Raw genomic sequence first — 17990 nt, forward strand, 5'->3', positions numbered from 1 at the left:
CTTCTGTCTCTATATAACTTATAAGTAAGGAGGGTGGGAGAGGCACAGGTTTCCATTACATACTGGGCGAAGCCTTTTCCTCAGCTGTATTATACATTGCCTTAGTCTAAGGGTGCAAGTCTTTAGGACAGGCCTGAGGCTAACTCATAGAAGATGTCAATCTCAAACTTAGCATTATGTGAAAGGAACCCCTCAGGATTGAAATCTAAAAGTTGCTATCGGGGCAATCAGAGCCAGAGGTCACTTGAAGTCTGATTAGCTTCTGGGTTCATCAAATGCTTGCCCTACTACTGGGTGGCTGGGCTAAAGAGGTTGTACATATTTACAATGTAAATTACCATTCACTTTGAGAACAATGCAGCCTAAATACACAAGAATTCTCGTTTTACATTTGTATAAATCAAGTGAATAGTCACATACCTCATTGTGTGAAGATTCCTTCCTAAATAAACTGTAAACCTCCCATCTTTTGAATATGCAGCAGAAAAGCAGTAAAATGCAGACAAGAGGATGTCAGAGATTACATGAGAGTTGAGGTAAAATAAAGGAGAAAACTGAAATTTTGATACAATTAGACAGCTAAAACTAAAGATAGAAAAATAGATATGCAAATTCCTGCATAAACCCATTTAAAAGAGTTACCACACAAATTCCCTGATGCACAGGTATGTAAAAAAAAAAAAAAAAAATTATAGAAGAGAGCGGCAAACAAAAAGAAAGCCGTGTTATGGAAGGTAAAATCATATACATACTGAATAAGGCTCACTAGTATGTAACTACAGAAAACGGCAATAAAACACCAAACATTATTTTGACAGCACATACTAATGTATGCAGATCAGAATTCAACAAATCTGAAGAGCAGCATAGTCAATGCTAATAAATAAGGGAAACTGAACATTAACGTTCAACACACAGAGAATTGTGAAAAAGAAAAAGAAAGCTGCAAACATAAATGATGTAAATTAGGACATCTTTGCCAACCAGTTTGTTGCAATAGCAACATAATCTCATGTATATCAATATAAACTCCTACAAAACATGTCATAATCTGGAAATATCAGGGTGTAACCTGAATAATTATTGTTCAGAATTCAGAAGTTATATGAAAAGCAGAGAGCAACATGGGAATATTTGCTAGAAGGAGGCAGATCAAGCTGTGAATAGCTGTGTGTAAAATGACAAAGTGCTTCATACAGATGAATGAGCACAGACATTCTGGGATTTGGCAGAATGCTAAGGATGTCTCCCTCAAGTACTGCAGCAACCACCAAGTTAATATCATACAGACAAATAAGGGCTTTGGGTCACCTCAGAGATATTTGTTAAGCTTTTAACACCATTATATTAAAAAAAAAAAAAATCCAAATTTTAATACAAATAATTGATATGTAACAAAGACTGATGCACAAAGGCGTTGGGTTGCATCTTCACAGACACACCAAAGCGAGAGTGAAAGTCTATGGTGAAGAATGCACGTAAGATATACTTGCACATCCAATGGGAATTAAAGTCAACCAAAATTCTAGTCGGGGATCAACAGGGACACACAGTTTATTATAACCAAGAAACTTCAGTATATTCCTGATCTCACACAGGAATATTACATATATAATTACATATATTTAACGTTGCCTAGGCACATTTTGTTCTTATATCTCCACAGCACTCTACGAGCGATCAGGAGGTATATCCCAGGCACTTTTGCTTTTGATTTCTGGAATACAGTGATGGCATGATTAGGGTGTAGGGATAAGGAACAGAAAATATTAAAATAGTTTGATATTTAACTTTAATAGTATTTAAGAAAAAAGGATAAAGCCTAAAAAGAATCCTAAATAATGGTTGTGCGGAAATACTGTTTGTCATACTTTATGCTTCTCTAAGCAAAAAGCCGCCCCTATCTTTGTTGCTCCTGTCTGTTGGTAGCAGTTAGTATAAATCTCTATAGAATGTAAAAAGGTTTAACAGCAGGGGAAAAAAAGATCATTGCAACTTTCATAAGCTTTATAATACAGGTTAACCTGCGGTGAAATTTGCCGCCTGGGCGCAGGACATAAGTTTGATATGCGCCTGGGAGCGGCCATCTTTGGAGTTTTCCACCACAGTTTTAAAGGACCCTTTTTACCTATTCATTGACATCTAAAGGATGTCCAAAGTATTCTCAACATCTGACACTTCCTTTCTGAACACCATGACTCCCCCTGACAACCGTTACAGCACCAAATTGGCAGTCTTATTGTAGTGGGCAATAGGTAAGAACCTCAGCAGGTATCAGACACCTCAAAGTAGGGTGTATATTGAAGATTCTTCAGCCAATATAGCACTCCAAGAGATGTTTAGAGACATAACTAAGTTATAACCCTAGGTTTGAAAAGTGTCTTAAATAGTTAATAGAAAAAAGTTAATTAGGTTTTTTTTTTTTTTTGAACAGTGAGCTAAGTGTTTATATGCACATATTATCTACATTTTAATATATATTTATATATTTACATACATATATATATTTACATACAAATACACACATGTGCTTGCAAATCTAGGATTATCCTTGTACTACTTTACAACAGTTAATGATACAGAACAAAACAAATGAAAAATAAAATCAATATTATTTCAAGGCAAACAAAAGCAAAGAAAGGGCCAGTTACCCTTAGGCATATATGGTTTTCCATGCAAATATTCAGGGTGCACAACATCTATCAAAAAGTAAAGGGGACAGTGTTCTTCTGAAACTGCTGCCTGCCTGCCTGTCTGGTCTCTAGCAATCAAACCACAGTTCTTGGCAAGGCCTGTCAGCTGTGAGCTGTAGTTCAGCATAACAGAAAAGCCCGAGGCTGCAATGACCTGATTTACAGTCAGTATCTGAGTACTGCTGTTGATGGATCTGGAGCTGCTCTTCTATATGAGGTGTGATTGAACTGTGCTGCAGGCAATATATTGCCTACATACACTGGAGTCAGCCATTTTGTCTGCTGATAAAAGAAAAAACAAAAATCAACAAGTTCATGACCTCTACCTGGACACCTGTATCTAACCATATCTTGCAGGATTTGTCCTCATGTAGATAGACTAGATTGCTGGTAACATAAGACACACAACATATGAAGAGTACTAGTCGCTTAGAAAAAAAAAAAAAAAAAATAGATATTAGAGGCCACAATGCTCAATGTCACAGTGAAGGACGGGAACTAACTAGATCTAATGGCGCAGCCAAAAGAAGAATACATGCTCAGTATTTAAAAAGGACAGAACCCTTTAAAAGGGAAACTTCAGACAAAAATCTAAAATTAAAAAAAAAAAAAAAAAAAACCACAAATGACAACAGTAGCATAGGTAAAAGGTTTGTAAAGTAGTGCCATGTGAATGCCAAGCCCGGGGGGAGTAAGTACAGTAAGGAACGTGCAGCTCTGCAGCTTTCATGCCAGCTCTGAGATTCAAAGCCGATATCTCCACTTTGGTGACTGGTGCCTGGAACACTTTCATATCTTAACCCACCTTCCCTCATGCCAGCCATCAATTCACAGAACAGTTACAACTGTAAACTGAAATAGCATTAGGTGTCTAAAATTGGTAGCATTTGGCACCACATGAAGTAGGTGTGGTCCAGCGGAGCTGAAGGTACAGGATTTAACTAAAGGCCAAAGTTAGGGTCAAAGCTTTCGGTTTTAACAGAGAAGCAACTTTCAGGGTTGAATAGTTCAGGGTTGCAGTAAGTTTGGCTGTATTTGCACTATAAGTGTACTGCATGCGTTATACCCCAATACACAGCCGCCTGCATGGTCTGTAGTGATGCTGACCCCATTATACTGAATTGGGCAGCACACTAAAAACAGAAACATATGCAACAGTGCATCAGAAACACACTGTAGTGCAACACATGGGTGGGAACAATGACATTGCTTTCTATGCAAGATCTGATGTCCTTGAAACACACTAAACTGCACCGCACATTGGGCCTGATTTATTAAAGCTCCCCAGGCTGGGAAAGATACATTTTCCTCAGTGAAGCTGGGTGAACCAGCAAACTGGGAATTGATCCGGTCCAGGATTGAAAACATTTGCTAACAAATAGCAAATTACTTTGAAGAACTCCATTCAAGGTTGGCTGAATCACCAAGCTTTAATGCAGAAAGACCCATTGTGAGGACCTTAAGGTCTAACTAAAGGGTCAGGTAATGGTCATTTTTGGAGTCATGGTTGGGGCAGGGTAAATATCAGTATTATTTTTGTGCACTCTATTAATTTGACCTTATTAACCCTGAAAGATCAATGCTAAACCATACTGAACTCCAAGCCTCAAAAATTGCACTCTAATTAAAAATAAAAACTTTTTTTTTTACCCTAAAACATCTAAAGAGTGCTTTTAGAGATCCTTTAAATGAAAACCACAATCGCTGATGTCAGTTTGAGTAAAAACACTTAAGGTCTGTCCGTGCCTAGAAAACAATGAAACAGCCACACTTAATCTGGCCCCTCTGCTCTCCTCCACTTAAGTGTAATGAGACTGGAAATGGAAAATATGATCCCCAGTACAGCGTAGTATGGTATGTTTAAACTTTGTAATATAAAGCATGCTTGGGCTTACAAATTCAGGAAAATTATTGCCAAATGCTTCCTGACAAATCGTTCCAGTATAGCCCTCCTCCCCCTTCAACACATGGCAGATACAGAACATCCAATTACAGCTTTGTTAGGAACATGTCTTGTTTGCTACATGTCACAAAATTAAAAAGCAAATAGGTGTCCCTGGGTTTAAACAGACAAGCTGTGCAAATGGGTTAAGGCACACGGACAACAGGAAGGAAGCCAAAGCAAGCAGGCAAGCACACACATTCACATACCCATGTCACCATATGGCCATCCCTGGAGTGGAGAGTAACCTCAGAAGCAGGAAGTCTGAAACAGATTTTAAAAATAACCACATCTTTTGAAGTGAACTCAAGCTGTGTCACATCATGGTTTTATGTATATTTAAGGGCAGCAAGCCACTTTAAAGCTCATAAGCGGACAATACTTGCAGGGTAAATGCATACAACCCTTTGCAACAAAAGTTCACCAAGCTGCCATGTGTCTTTTTTTATAAAACATACAATAGTACAAAAGACACAAAACAAAGTGCTTCAAAATAAAATTACTAAAAATACAATTTCAGAGAATGTATAATTATTACAGCCCAATAATGCCCAAGTACGCCGCAGTATTTTGACAGTTACTGTTCATTTGCACAACTTTGTACATGCAGCAGAATTGGTCCAAACCCCCTTGTGTAGACATTCAAAAGCCCCAAGATTGCTGCTGGGTGCTGCCATCTTGTATGTGATATCAGCAGACTCGGGGTTGTCATTCTATTGCTCTTCAGCAGCTACACCGTTCTATAGGGATACAAGGAGCAGATCTGATGGGCATTTAGAAAAAGGGCTGTGCTATGAATTCATACTGCAAGTGAAATTAAATATATAGACTCAGGTTGCCATTTTGAAACAATTTAAATTCATAACTGTGTCCAAAAATCAAAAAAATATAGAAAAGAAATGGAAAAAAAAAAAGTTTTATAAGTAACCATGATAAACACATTACAAATGGAAACAGGCCATGCCAATTAACTTATCGCCTGTTGGAGAACAAATTTGTAGCAGATCTGAGTATGCACCATGGAAGTGGAGTGGAAAACAATGCACAGCCCTGAACAGTATATAAAGTCTGCCTGAAAAGGAGTACATGAATTAGTAATAGGTAGACAGATTTTATATATATATATATATATATATATATATATATATATATATATATATATATATATATTATAATATATATTTCCTGAAACAATACAGCAATGTTGTTAAACTTGACCTCCCAGAATATCCACCTGCTGGTACACTGTATATAATACTCATTGCATTTCAGAATCTCTCATGTCCAAGTGCTTTACACCCCCTGTGATCTTATTTCAAGGAAAAGGAAAATTTACTGCACAAATATGCCATCTAGTGGAATGTGGGATACATACCACCAGTGACATGGAGTCATCATTTGTTTCTTAGTCACACACATGAAGGTATACACTAACCAACCCATCCCTGTAAACAGAAACCATTAAATTGATCACCCAGTTAAGGTGGAGTTGCAGCCATAAAAATAGATATATATTTAAACCACTTAACCTGCCAAAACATTTGTAAGACTGTTCAGGCAGTCTGGGGATTCACATTCCTACCAGACTGCGGAGCCAGACAGGAGACAAGCCTACAAATATCTTTGCAAGAAAATAAAAAAAAATCAAAAATAATTGAATGAATTCCCTGGAGCAATTCTAATAAAGAAATCGTGGAATGATTAAAAATTTGTCTTCTAACCTATAAACACCTTTCATTATATGCTTCATAAATAATCCAACCATCAGTCTGTACACATTCTTTTCCCAATATACATTTGCTGTGTTTTCTTTATTTTAGCACGAACGTGAGGTGTAACAAGGGTGTGTAACTTAAATTTCTTTGGCATTGTTTCTTTGCATGCCACATTACTGTATCACTCCAAATCTTTACCATGTTTTATTTAAAAAAACAAAAACCCTGCTGGATTCACTCTAACGTTTAGGTGCACTTTCAAGATTCACCATGTGTTCCTACCCTAAAGGGGTCAATATTGTTTCACATAATCCCAATTAACACTGTTTAGCTTCACATGGCCAGATTCTGATATACAGGCTCATGGTTTCTGATCACAAAAACAACTGCATGGTACAGAGATGTGCACCATCCTATACAGACCTAAGGCTTTACTTCCTGCCAAAAGTGCATCTGTTTACTCATTTCCAGAAGGTGTACATTTTTTTAAATAACTTTGCAGAGTGTATTTTTAACTTAACATTAAGCAGTATATCACACTTAGTCCCAGTAAATCATTATATTAAATCTACTTTGATTTATTGGCCCATGACAAAATATGAGCAGTATGAAAGGGGGGGGGGTGGTAGATAGTCCGTTTTTTTATTTAGTAGTCAGTAGAGTTTGGTTTTGAAGGGGGGGGGGGGGGTATTTTTCATTGGCACTGTAAGAGCTGCATGGAGTTTGCAGGTTCTCCCTGTGTTTGAGTAGGTTTCCTCTGGGTGCTCCAAAAACATGCAGTTCGGTTGATTGGCTTCCCCCCAAAATTGCCCTTAGACTGTATTAAGGACTTAAGACTATGGTAGGGACACTAGATTGTGAGCCCCATTGAGGGACAGCTAGTGACATGACTATGGACTTTGTAAAGCACTTTATAAATACTAAATAATGAATATTAATTCTAAAAAATAATTAACAGTACTAAATGGGCAGTTCTGCCATCATGCAGCCAATGACTTTGCACAGCAGGCACATGTTCTCTAAGCTGAGTAAACCATTATGCAACTTTATATTAACATTTATGTAAGTTTTAATTCTTATTTTCATCACTACAATACATCTAAAGCGCCTAAAAAGCATTCAAGAAGCTTGAATTGTTACAACATACATTTCTACAATCAAGAAACTCACAGTTTCCCTACATGCTAGTTATGAAAATGGATTACACGTGTGAACCTATGATTCATAAACTGGCGATTTCCTATTTCTTTTGAAAAACTATTAAGATATATAAATCATTAACAAAATACATTTTTCAGCAAAAAAAAAATCTTCACATTATTGGAGCATTTTTTAGCTTTGCACACAAATCTCATGTTGGATAAAGTATTGACAGCCAAACTCTTGAATTTTAATAGCCGCGATTCATCAATAAAAATGTTCCATGTTTGTGCTGCCAGGTTATTAATAAACCATTAGCACCGCCATAGAAACAACAAATCCCTTAAGGAAATGTTCTTTTTTTTTTTCTCCATTATGACTGTAAGCTTAGAAAGTGTCAGCGAGACTTAGATCATAAGGTTAAAGGTTCTGAAATGAGAATGCCTGAAATGAAAAGCGCATAGAAGAAGGGAAAAAAATAAACAAAGAAGAAGTCTCCAGTATTTTATTAGGTGGCGATGGAATAAATACTGGAAGGATTTCTGCTGCTCGTCATGTGATGAAGGTCAGGACAATCAGTTTGACAGGCATGGGGTTTCCACCAGGACAAATAAACCTTGAACTGATATATGCCGTACACGCGAGGATAACATTATCCAAAATCAATTTTCTAAAGCAGGAAAGAGAAGGGGGAGGAAAGGGAAGGGAGGGGTGTAGTCAATAAAATAGTTCAGGCAACCAAAGCTGCTGCAATTGTTTGGCTGTTCATGTATGCTGTAATAAAGAAAGATAGGCAAAATCAGATGTGCTGGATATAAAGATTTTTAGGATCATAATTTGGTGCCCTTTCAAACTTCTCCTAAACTTCAGAGCCACATTGTATTGAACCACATTGTACCAGACAGGAAGTAAAAATCAGTAATAGGGTAGAAAAGATTTTGCCTTTTCATTGCATTTCACACTCCAGTAGAGGCATGGTAACCCAAGGAAGAATCACGCTAGGGAAAAAGACCGGGCCAGAGTTGCTTTAAATTCATGCCAGCAGTTGGCCTAAGGATTGGTGGGTCGTAAAGGTTTATGTTAACCCTAGAGAAATGTCTTAAGTCACCCATACACTTCAGAATGTGTATGGGTGACTTAAAACGCTTCACTACAACACTACATTTCAAATGACCCGTTTTTACCCTCCAGATCTAATATACTCTAAGCCCCCTGCTTTAATTTATTGCAGCTTAGAAGTCCAACAGCAGCTGCATTTATTACCTATATTTTCACCCAATGGCCCTGCCCAGTAACACACTTCCTGTCTGAGTGACAACACCAATTGTGTACTTCATGGAGAAAACTGTATTGTCACCCTAGGTTGCCCCACCAACATATTCAACTCTAAGGGAGGGAGAGACCTAAGTACTAGTAAACCATATCAAAAACTTTGCTTTTGGGTTTAAAAAGCTCTAACACTTTTTTTTTTTGCAAGCTTTTAACTATGAAGCTTTGAACTTGTTTCCAGAGAGTGACTTTAAGGGGTGAATAGGTCAGTAACATTGCATGCAACATGTAGGTGCTCAGTGGGAAAATACCAGCAGAATACATTGTAACAAACTTAACTGTTTCAGTGTAATCCAAAGTAAAGCAAAACTCATCCATCTGACAATATCCTCAACTCTAAAGCTGCGTACACACTTCCAATTTTTGTCGTTGGAAAGGATCCTTCACGATCCTTTCCAACGACAAGAGACTGCACGATGCATGAACGGTGCTGTACATACAGCACCGTTCATGCTCTATGGAGAGGGGAGGGGGAGAGCGACGGAGCGGCACCCTGCTGCGCGCTCTCCCCCTTCCCTTTCATTAGGATCGGCTGTCGTCCATCGTCCGTGGATCCGGCAGGTAGGTCGGACGACCGAGACACGACACCGGCTGTACACACGGCAGATTTTCGCCCGATAATTGGCCGATGCCGATTATCGGGCGATAAAAATCTGACATGTGTACGTAGTTTTAGAAACAAATCAACTGAGCATTGATTCAACTTCAGAGTGAACTCCCCAGTCATACACATGGAAAGTTCATTGTCCGCTAATGTTCAGTAGACAATAAAAATGTAAATGAAGTTCAAGTTTAACATACAAGTGAGGAATTCTAAAAAATGGGGGAAAAAAATGGATTTTTCAGTGTTAACCGCAAATTTAGAAGTTGGACATCTGTATAACTCACTGCTTTCATATCCATTAATATTATTATTAAAACAGGATTTATATAGCGCCAACATATTACGCAGCGCTGTACATTAAATAGGGATTGAAAATTACATCAGACTATGCTCTCTCACGCTTTGTACCTGATGTTCCAGGTTTAAGTCTAATAGACCCATTGGGTGAAGTTTAATTTATTTATTAAAGAGAAAGAAGCAGTATGGTAAAAAGAGAAAAATCTTATGAAACACAAAGCTGCAACTGCTAAGCAATAATTCTGGTAAACACTAGCTAACCCAAACTTCAGCATATTAGGTCAACTTCTTTGAATTACTAATCTTGAACAAGTATGAGATGAGCAAAATCAGAAACGTCAACTAACATTTTCACAAGATTAGACATGGCAGCCTTGGTTGTGTTATGTACTCAATATCTATAGATATCTATATATGGATTTATTCCAAACACGGGAGGGGTGTATTGCTGCTTGTACCTGACTGTCCTGGTAACATTTGCTCTTGTCCAGATATCATAGGAAGCTTTGTGAATGGACAAACAGCTTTAAAAATCTGACACAGATTCTAACACTAATCTTGAAGTCTAAAATTTGGTTGATCTCAGAGCCTTTGGATGAATGTATGGTCTTGTGGTGTGTGTGGTCTTGTAGGGATATTACATGCTAAGCTTGTTCTGGGAAGTTACGCATGTATAATATCTTAGCACTTAACAAAAGGTGGACCTAACAATAGGTTGCTCATGAACTATTTACAAATCAATCCTTACTGGTTCTCATGTAATATAGACGAATCGGAACAATATAGATGGATGTTCACCAAAAGATAAAATGGACAAAATGCGACACTGAAAAAAATTAGGAAATGTAAGCCAATATGACCTACCTAAGAAGAATGCAGTCCTATTTAGAATATCAAGGTCAGTCATACGAATATTTGCTATCTAGTGAATCTATTTGAATGCTCTAATAAAACCACCTGCTGTGCTTGCGATTTTTTTGTGCAATTATGCAAAACAATGGCTGTGCGAAGTGAGAAATCAGACTAAAACCTAAATTTATTATCTTTTGTACTTCTCACCAGAGAGATCCCCATGTTGTGTATATCATTTCGCTATCTAAACCATCATAGCGCCATAAATGCAAACCTACCCTCAATAAGCCGTGGGGTATAAATCGCCTGAAAAAGCTAAATTTGCTTCCATTCATAACAAAGAATGCATTTTTAAGCATTGATCATAGGGTCTTTTACATTAAACAAGCTTAGTAGCCTGCATTCACTTCAAACAAGAATGTATAAATGTATTATAACAATGGGCACACAGGCTTAACCAATCGCTTGGTGATTCAGCTTTGTAAAGAACAAAGCTGAAGTCAAAACTCTACCTACATTTCATTACTGATCAGACCCGAATGGGGAGCCCATAGGTGGGGGCAGATGTTTCTAAGAGAGTGACAGGAGGGGAAACATCCGCCCATCCCTAAACATAGCAGTGCCTGCTGCTACATGGCCAGTGTCTGTGTAGTAACTGGTGTAGTCAATTACTTTGTTCCTTCTTAATGAAAAGTGGAAAAACTGTTCCTGTTGTACATATTTACCAACTATCTGTGGTTAAATAGGAAGGGATGAAGAGATATTTAGAGTCCGCCTTACACTCTAATAAATGATCATCATAAAACTGTGACTATGACTTGACACTTGCACTTTAGCACACGATAGGCAGACTAATGCAGGATTCTGCCAGCGAGGTTCCTCAGTGTGGTGTCTGATTCATTTTCAGTCATTAGATTCCCGGGTGTATTACAAGATAAACACTTCACATCTGTAGGCATGCTGGTGTAAGGTGTGCATGCTCATTCATTCACCCTACTAGAAGAAAAGAACACAAGGTGTATTTAAACCCTTTTTTGGGTATTTGGTGCTGCCAAGACCACAATAAACCGATTCAGAAAATGGAGGAAAAAATAAACCGCTTGGGCATTTTGCAACCTTTACTTATTTCTCTGCAGAAAAGGACACAATGACCGAGACAGTCTATGGGGCACAAAGTAATTACAAACAGCAGGAAAATCTAAGTACATTTTCTGAAATTAGACCTGCACATTTAGAAAAGGTTTTAAAGTAAATCGGATCTACAGAGGGCTGAATGCATACAAATATGGTGGGTATTACATGGTCATAAGTTATCGGTAAATCATGGCTTTCCTTGGGAAAAAAAAAAAAAAGCTCAAATCAAATCACACTTGGTTCTGAATATAAATTACAGAAAACACCATATGTAACAGGTTAAAGTTCCACAACAACTACAGAAAAAAAGGTATTTGAAAATGTATATATATATATATATATATATATATATATATATATATATACCAAGCAAATTACAGGTCATCTAATCTATCTGCCAAAGTGAAATAGTTACTAGTTACAAGAGAGGTCTTGAAAAAAACCTTCAGTACCAGCTAAACATGATCACAGGTCATGTTGTCCCTGCATTCCACAAACTTGCTAACCACCCACGCAATGTTAAATTTGCATTGGACAACAAGCACCACTTGGCTTAGATCCAGGATGAAGGGAGGACATGACCTGAAAACAAGGAGTTGCCAAGCCCTATTTATTAATTCATGCGCCTTACCTCTCAATAAGAAACAATGCACAAAACAGACTTACAATTTTTATTTACAGCTGAACTGCTGGGGAAGTTAAGAGACACAAATGCAACTTATTGTTTATTATTAAATCATCAAATGTATTTTTTTTTAAACAAAACATGCTGAGTTATCAGTCTTATGCTGACCTCATAACAGCAGAGGAAGAAGCAGCCCAAGGAGCTTGGACAGCCCAATCAGCTGTGCTGCAATGATCGAGCTCCAACAAGGTGTATGTTGAGAGGTACAGAAGGAAGATTTACAAATATGACTTGGTATACCTCTGTTTACTGTCCAGTTACAAAGAAAGCAACCAACATGTAAGGTAGTGTTAACAATTCCATTTTTGTAAAGCATATCCACACCCAGAAAAAAAAAAATATTTTATATGTTTACATTTAAAGCAACTTACTCGTTCTTAAAACGTAGCTGCTTCATTCAATTTATTGCAGGCTTTTCCCTCAATTTTCACCTAACAATTCAAATCACTCAAGACTAAATTTCATGTCTCCATTGTATATATGGAAGAAGCTATAGTTGTCATACAGGCTGGATCTCATATGCCTAAGCTTTGTTCATACCCATCACATGGCTGGCTGATGGGACTAGTAAAATAAGTGTTTTTGTGGTCTCTTCAGCATAAATGTAGGAACAGAGGGTATTTTGTGTTCTTGGTAGTCCTGCGAAGGAAAATGAACACAGTCACCAAACCTTGAAAATGGTGAGCTATAAAAATCTTTTGCTTTTAGGATTAGTTATCCTTTTAAGCAATTTGTTGATTGCCTGTAACAAGGGAGAGGGAGAACCTAATATTAACATCTTTCCACCAAGTAACCTCTTAAGGCGACCAAGATCACCATCAAGTTCAACATGACTTTTCATAAAGAATTGTTTATTATCAATAGCCATTGCTGCCAGAGTTATCCACACAAGCCATTTGTTCGTCTTGGATATTAAAAGACTCAGGAGGCCAATGACTTCCATGGATTTAATACAAAGATACTGGTTTCTTTCTGTTTAAAGGACTAAAATCATTGACAGTGTGTTACATATTAAGCTGTAGCCACTAGCCAGCATTTTGTGCATTACATTTTTCAGTTGTACTTTACAATCAGGGCATCTTCAGTGGGTCCGCTCACACTTAACGGCATTCTGTAGTGTGTTTGTGTGCACTATGGATCCCCAATATAATAAAAAAAACATAAGCAGGAGGCGACCACAGGCAAGCATAGCAAAACTGGCCACCAAAGACAGGATATAAAAATGAGGGGTCGGTTCAGAAAGGAATAATATTAAGAAATCAAACACAATGCCTTACATTGTAAAGCAGAGCAGCGTCAAATATAAAGTAGCTTGCAAAAGCTGCCTGCAGTGTTTTTCAATGGCCAAGCCATTGACCAACAAGCCCAAGGAGCCAGTAAAGCCAATAAACGTCCAACAGGAGTTGGTGCCCAAAGTTTGAGCTCCGTTATGTTGCTGAAGGAAACAAATGTTCCCTGACACCTTACAATTTAGACTGCCCCATAATTAGAAATGCTTGTGACCTAGGTCAAGCTATTTCTGTCCAATTTTACGGCACTGAAAAATTCATATAAATATTTTCAGTATCAAACTTTTATTTCAAATCATCTGGAAATTCCTCAACTACTTGGAACCTTTCCATACAGAAGACATTTTAAAAGATACAATTTGGTAGAACAATTACGGAGCCAAGTAATGGGTGCTTGAACCCAGGGCATGCCGACAAGACCTCTACAGAATTTTGAATTGATAATATTGGAATAAAGGCCACACAGTTTGATGGATAAGGCCTAATAAGTCTAAATAAGAAAATGTTATCCTATTAGATGGAATATATTCTACCAGACAATGTAAACAGCTGAACAAGGGTTACCAGACTGAAGTCTATCATGTCACCAGACAGAAAGGACTCGTCTGAACTGTAAGACAGTTAAATTAGTCTTTTGTATAAAGATTTATTAGAATTATTGTCCTTTAAAGAAATGGAAGCTTTTTCCACAAGATTAAATAAAGGGAAAAATCCTCTAGCTTAAGTGCAATCTATTCTTTTATTCCATGTTTATTCCACTGCCACAGTGTAAATCTCATAAATATGCACTGTTGTATCTTGCTCAATTATTTCCATGCTTGGCTTTCCAACTATAATGGTAAACCAAATGTCTTTTCATTAACTGCAGTTTGAAGCAGCCGCATTAGCATGCATTTGGATCTCTCACTGTTTTGGGTTCTCAGACACAGGAAAAATATTGCTATAGCATGAAACACATTTAGAAGAAAAGACATTTGGGTGTGCATGCCACCAAAAGATGTTCTCAGGATTAAAACCACAAAGATATTAAATATCCATAATTTAAATCCCTTTTGATAACGTGCCAACAGAAAGGAGACCTATAATTAGCAACAGCTGGAAGATCGATAATGCTTTCTTACATTTAATACAAGAATGAAGACCGGTAAGAGGTTCGATGTTAAAGTTTTAATCTGTATACAGATGATAAAGCCTAAACAACATTGGCAATTTTGGGAACAGATTTAGCATCTGTGTAGCTGTTACCTGAAGTCCTTTAGCAATATGTCCTGCCAGATATCTAAACAAAAATGGCCAATGTGGTTTTTTAACCTATAAAATACCCAGAATTGAAAGAAAAACACCCTTCCTATAGCATATAAAGCAAGAAAAATACAATGTGCAAGTAGTAGAAAGATCTAAAATGTCGGGGGACTAAACTGATAATCATTAAAAATATATTTACCTGCCTCAATTTTAAATTATTCACTTGCCCAGATTTACTGGTAACATGGAATTCACTTTCATGACAAATATATTTTGAGCCACAAAGATAATCAGTGTAATAAAAATTGCATGTTATTACAAATGTTTATATAATGCTGAAACATATTTCAAGCAATAAAGCTAAATTCCAACACAGGCTGTGCAAAAAGCGCTGCCCGATAAGTAATTAAATATAGACATATGAAATATTTGGTGTCCTCCAGAAATGTGTGTCATTTATAATCTCCTAAATTAGAAGAAAAGTGGCATAATGTGATATTAAGCCTCCTGCCAGCCAGCGCCGGTCAAGACAAGAAGTGCCTGAGGTGCACACAGCAGATAATACGGCCTGTTTAAGGGAGAGGATAAAATTCATGAATCCATTCCTGAAACTGAATGAGAAAAAGCATTTTATAAGCCATTCTGGAAGGGGGGAAATGTAATGAATGTACACATTAAAGTAGTAAAGAGCTTTTTCATTAAAGTGCACCGGTTAAATTATATAATGCACAGCTTACCTGAAAAGGAAACTGTTCAATTCGTTCTCATAGATCTCGCAGTCTGGTATTTTACTTTAATGGAAGAAAGTAGCTTTCCAACAAATCCTGTATCTGATTTGACTTCTTTATGTATGAAAACTGAAGCTTCACCTTCTACAGACTCTCTGGATAAAGAACAAATGGACGCCTCTATCCTACTTTAGGGCCAAAGCCTGCCCATCTATATAAAAAGGCTTTGATATATAGTTTTTATTCTGTGAATGTGAGAAGCCTAAAACAATTATAGGGTAATTATAAAAACAATTCTAAGCATTAGGGTAGCCATAATACTTATATTTTGTATACCGGACCTGCTGAGATCATTGTACTTGACTAACTGGATACAAAACCATATTCTCTCCAGAAATTGAAATAAGCTGGGTGGGAAGAAGCTGTAGGTGGATGGCAGCCCCTGTGGGTGCATCCAGGGGCTGGGGGGAACACTGCAAAAGTAGGAATTTAGCATTTCTGGTTAGAAAATACTGGACTGATCATATGAATAACCTGCCATCAAGTAGGACATTTCTGATATACAAAAGCCCAATAAAAGAGCTATGAGCAAAACTATATACACAGGGGTCAGTGTTCTCCCCAGCCCCTTCTAGCTGGGCTCACCACCCAGCACTTTTCAGTGGCCACCGGATGTTTTTGGTGGTTACGGAGTAGCTGGGTAACAATACAGAGGCTTCCACCCACCTACAGCTTCTTCCTACCCAGTACAGTACTGGGGGTGCACAAAAAATAATGTATTTATAAATTTTCTTCTAAAGGTTACTAAAAGGTTCCTGACAGCCAAACAAAAGGCTGCCCTTGTTGAAGTTGCTTTCTGCTTGGGGAAGACCCTAGGCCTGGGCTTAAGGATATGCAAGGCAAAAGGGTGGCGGTGAGTTTGCAATGCATCTACCACTTCCTCATGGCAGGGATCCACTGATACATGTAGTTTCTTCTGGCATAGAGAATGAATAGGGGCAGAAGTGAGCAGGGACTAGTCAAATCTTCTGACAGCTGTGAAATCTTTCTTTAAGAACCAGAACTAGGGGGCACGGGACCAACCAAGCAGCTAGAAGGGTGCCAGCCACTGGGAAGGCTCAGAATCGCTAGCTTTGACATTGGACAACTGAACGACAGAGAATTCCGAGGCCTTTCAAAATACAGACATCTTTATTCACCACTGTATGTGCACTTTACGAATAATATAAATTTGAGAATAAGAAGAATATTAAGCTTCACTTTAAGCAGAACTCCCACCTAAACAGGCTTATTGATTTTTATCATCACAAAAACTTTCTACGCTAAAAAGATCATTTGATGGCTGAAGGACGAAAGCTAAATGTGATAGTTGAAGGAGGGGAATAGTGGCATATTCTAATTTTCTCGAGATTAAAATACATTAAAGGAGCACTCAGATGCTGCAGACATTACCAGAGTTTATACATATTTATAAATGGTTCTACATGTCATTCAACCAGTGTGAAACTGACAACCATTTGAACAGACAAGAGCATACATTAGCATTTTAATCAGAAAAAAAATCAGCAATATTTACTTATATTATAATAATATAACTGTTCCTCTGAGGGACAGAATATATGAGATTCTACAGTCAATTCCTTTGGGCAGAGAATAACCTAATGCTTTAGCCTTGTTAGACAATGACAAGGAATCTGCCTGAAACCAGTACATCAGCAGCTCTTTCTATTACACCTGTGACAGGTTTTTCGTCTCCAAATTTGCTTGTTTGGGAATCATCAATACAAATGTAGGCTCATTACTACATTAGCTGACAGGTAAATCAATTATGATTACACGTCTAAATAGGCATTATTATTACTTATTACAAGCTCCTAGTCACAATACCTAGCACGAGAAGTACAAGTGTGAGCCTGTAAAATAAATCCGTGACTTGTTTACAAGATTACCTGTCTAAAATTACAGGCTGCAGAAAAGCTGATGAAATCATATGCATAGGTATTTTAATAGTTGGGTATCATGGCAGTACATCAAAGGCCCTGCCTACATGCTGTTCTCTATATACCCACTCTAATAACACCTCCCAATCCCCTTACGGAACACAGTGGGTTTTGGGATCCTAGTTCCAGTGTTTGGCCTGACTAACAGAACAAAGACACAAACCACTTATGTGTCACTACCAGTTTTCACCAGGTGGTGGCAGGATAGGTAGGCGTGTTTGCAAGACGGATAATGCCCATGCAGTCAAGCCCAAGAAAGCATTCGCTTTGGAGAAATATATATATATATATATATATATATATATATATATATATATATATATATATATATACATAT

General features: G+C 37.6%; 1 protein-coding gene across 6 annotated transcripts in view; it reads right to left on the minus strand.

Annotated features, from left to right (window-relative positions):
- The window catches only part of RERE (arginine-glutamic acid dipeptide repeats), a 199129-nt gene that overhangs the window by 139122 nt on the left and 42017 nt on the right, over positions 1-17990 (minus strand). Inside the window, exon 2 of one of the 6 annotated variants that reach the window (XM_072426381.1) lies at positions 4845-4899. The exons of the other annotated variants lie outside the window; for them this stretch is intronic. The gene's annotated coding sequence lies outside the window, so the exon portion shown is untranslated. The remainder of the gene's footprint in view (positions 1-4844; positions 4900-17990) is intronic. 6 annotated transcript variants of the gene reach the window in all.

This window comes from Pyxicephalus adspersus, chromosome 11, assembly GCF_032062135.1.
Source record: "Pyxicephalus adspersus chromosome 11, UCB_Pads_2.0, whole genome shotgun sequence".
NCBI lineage: Eukaryota > Metazoa > Chordata > Amphibia > Anura > Pyxicephalidae > Pyxicephalus > Pyxicephalus adspersus.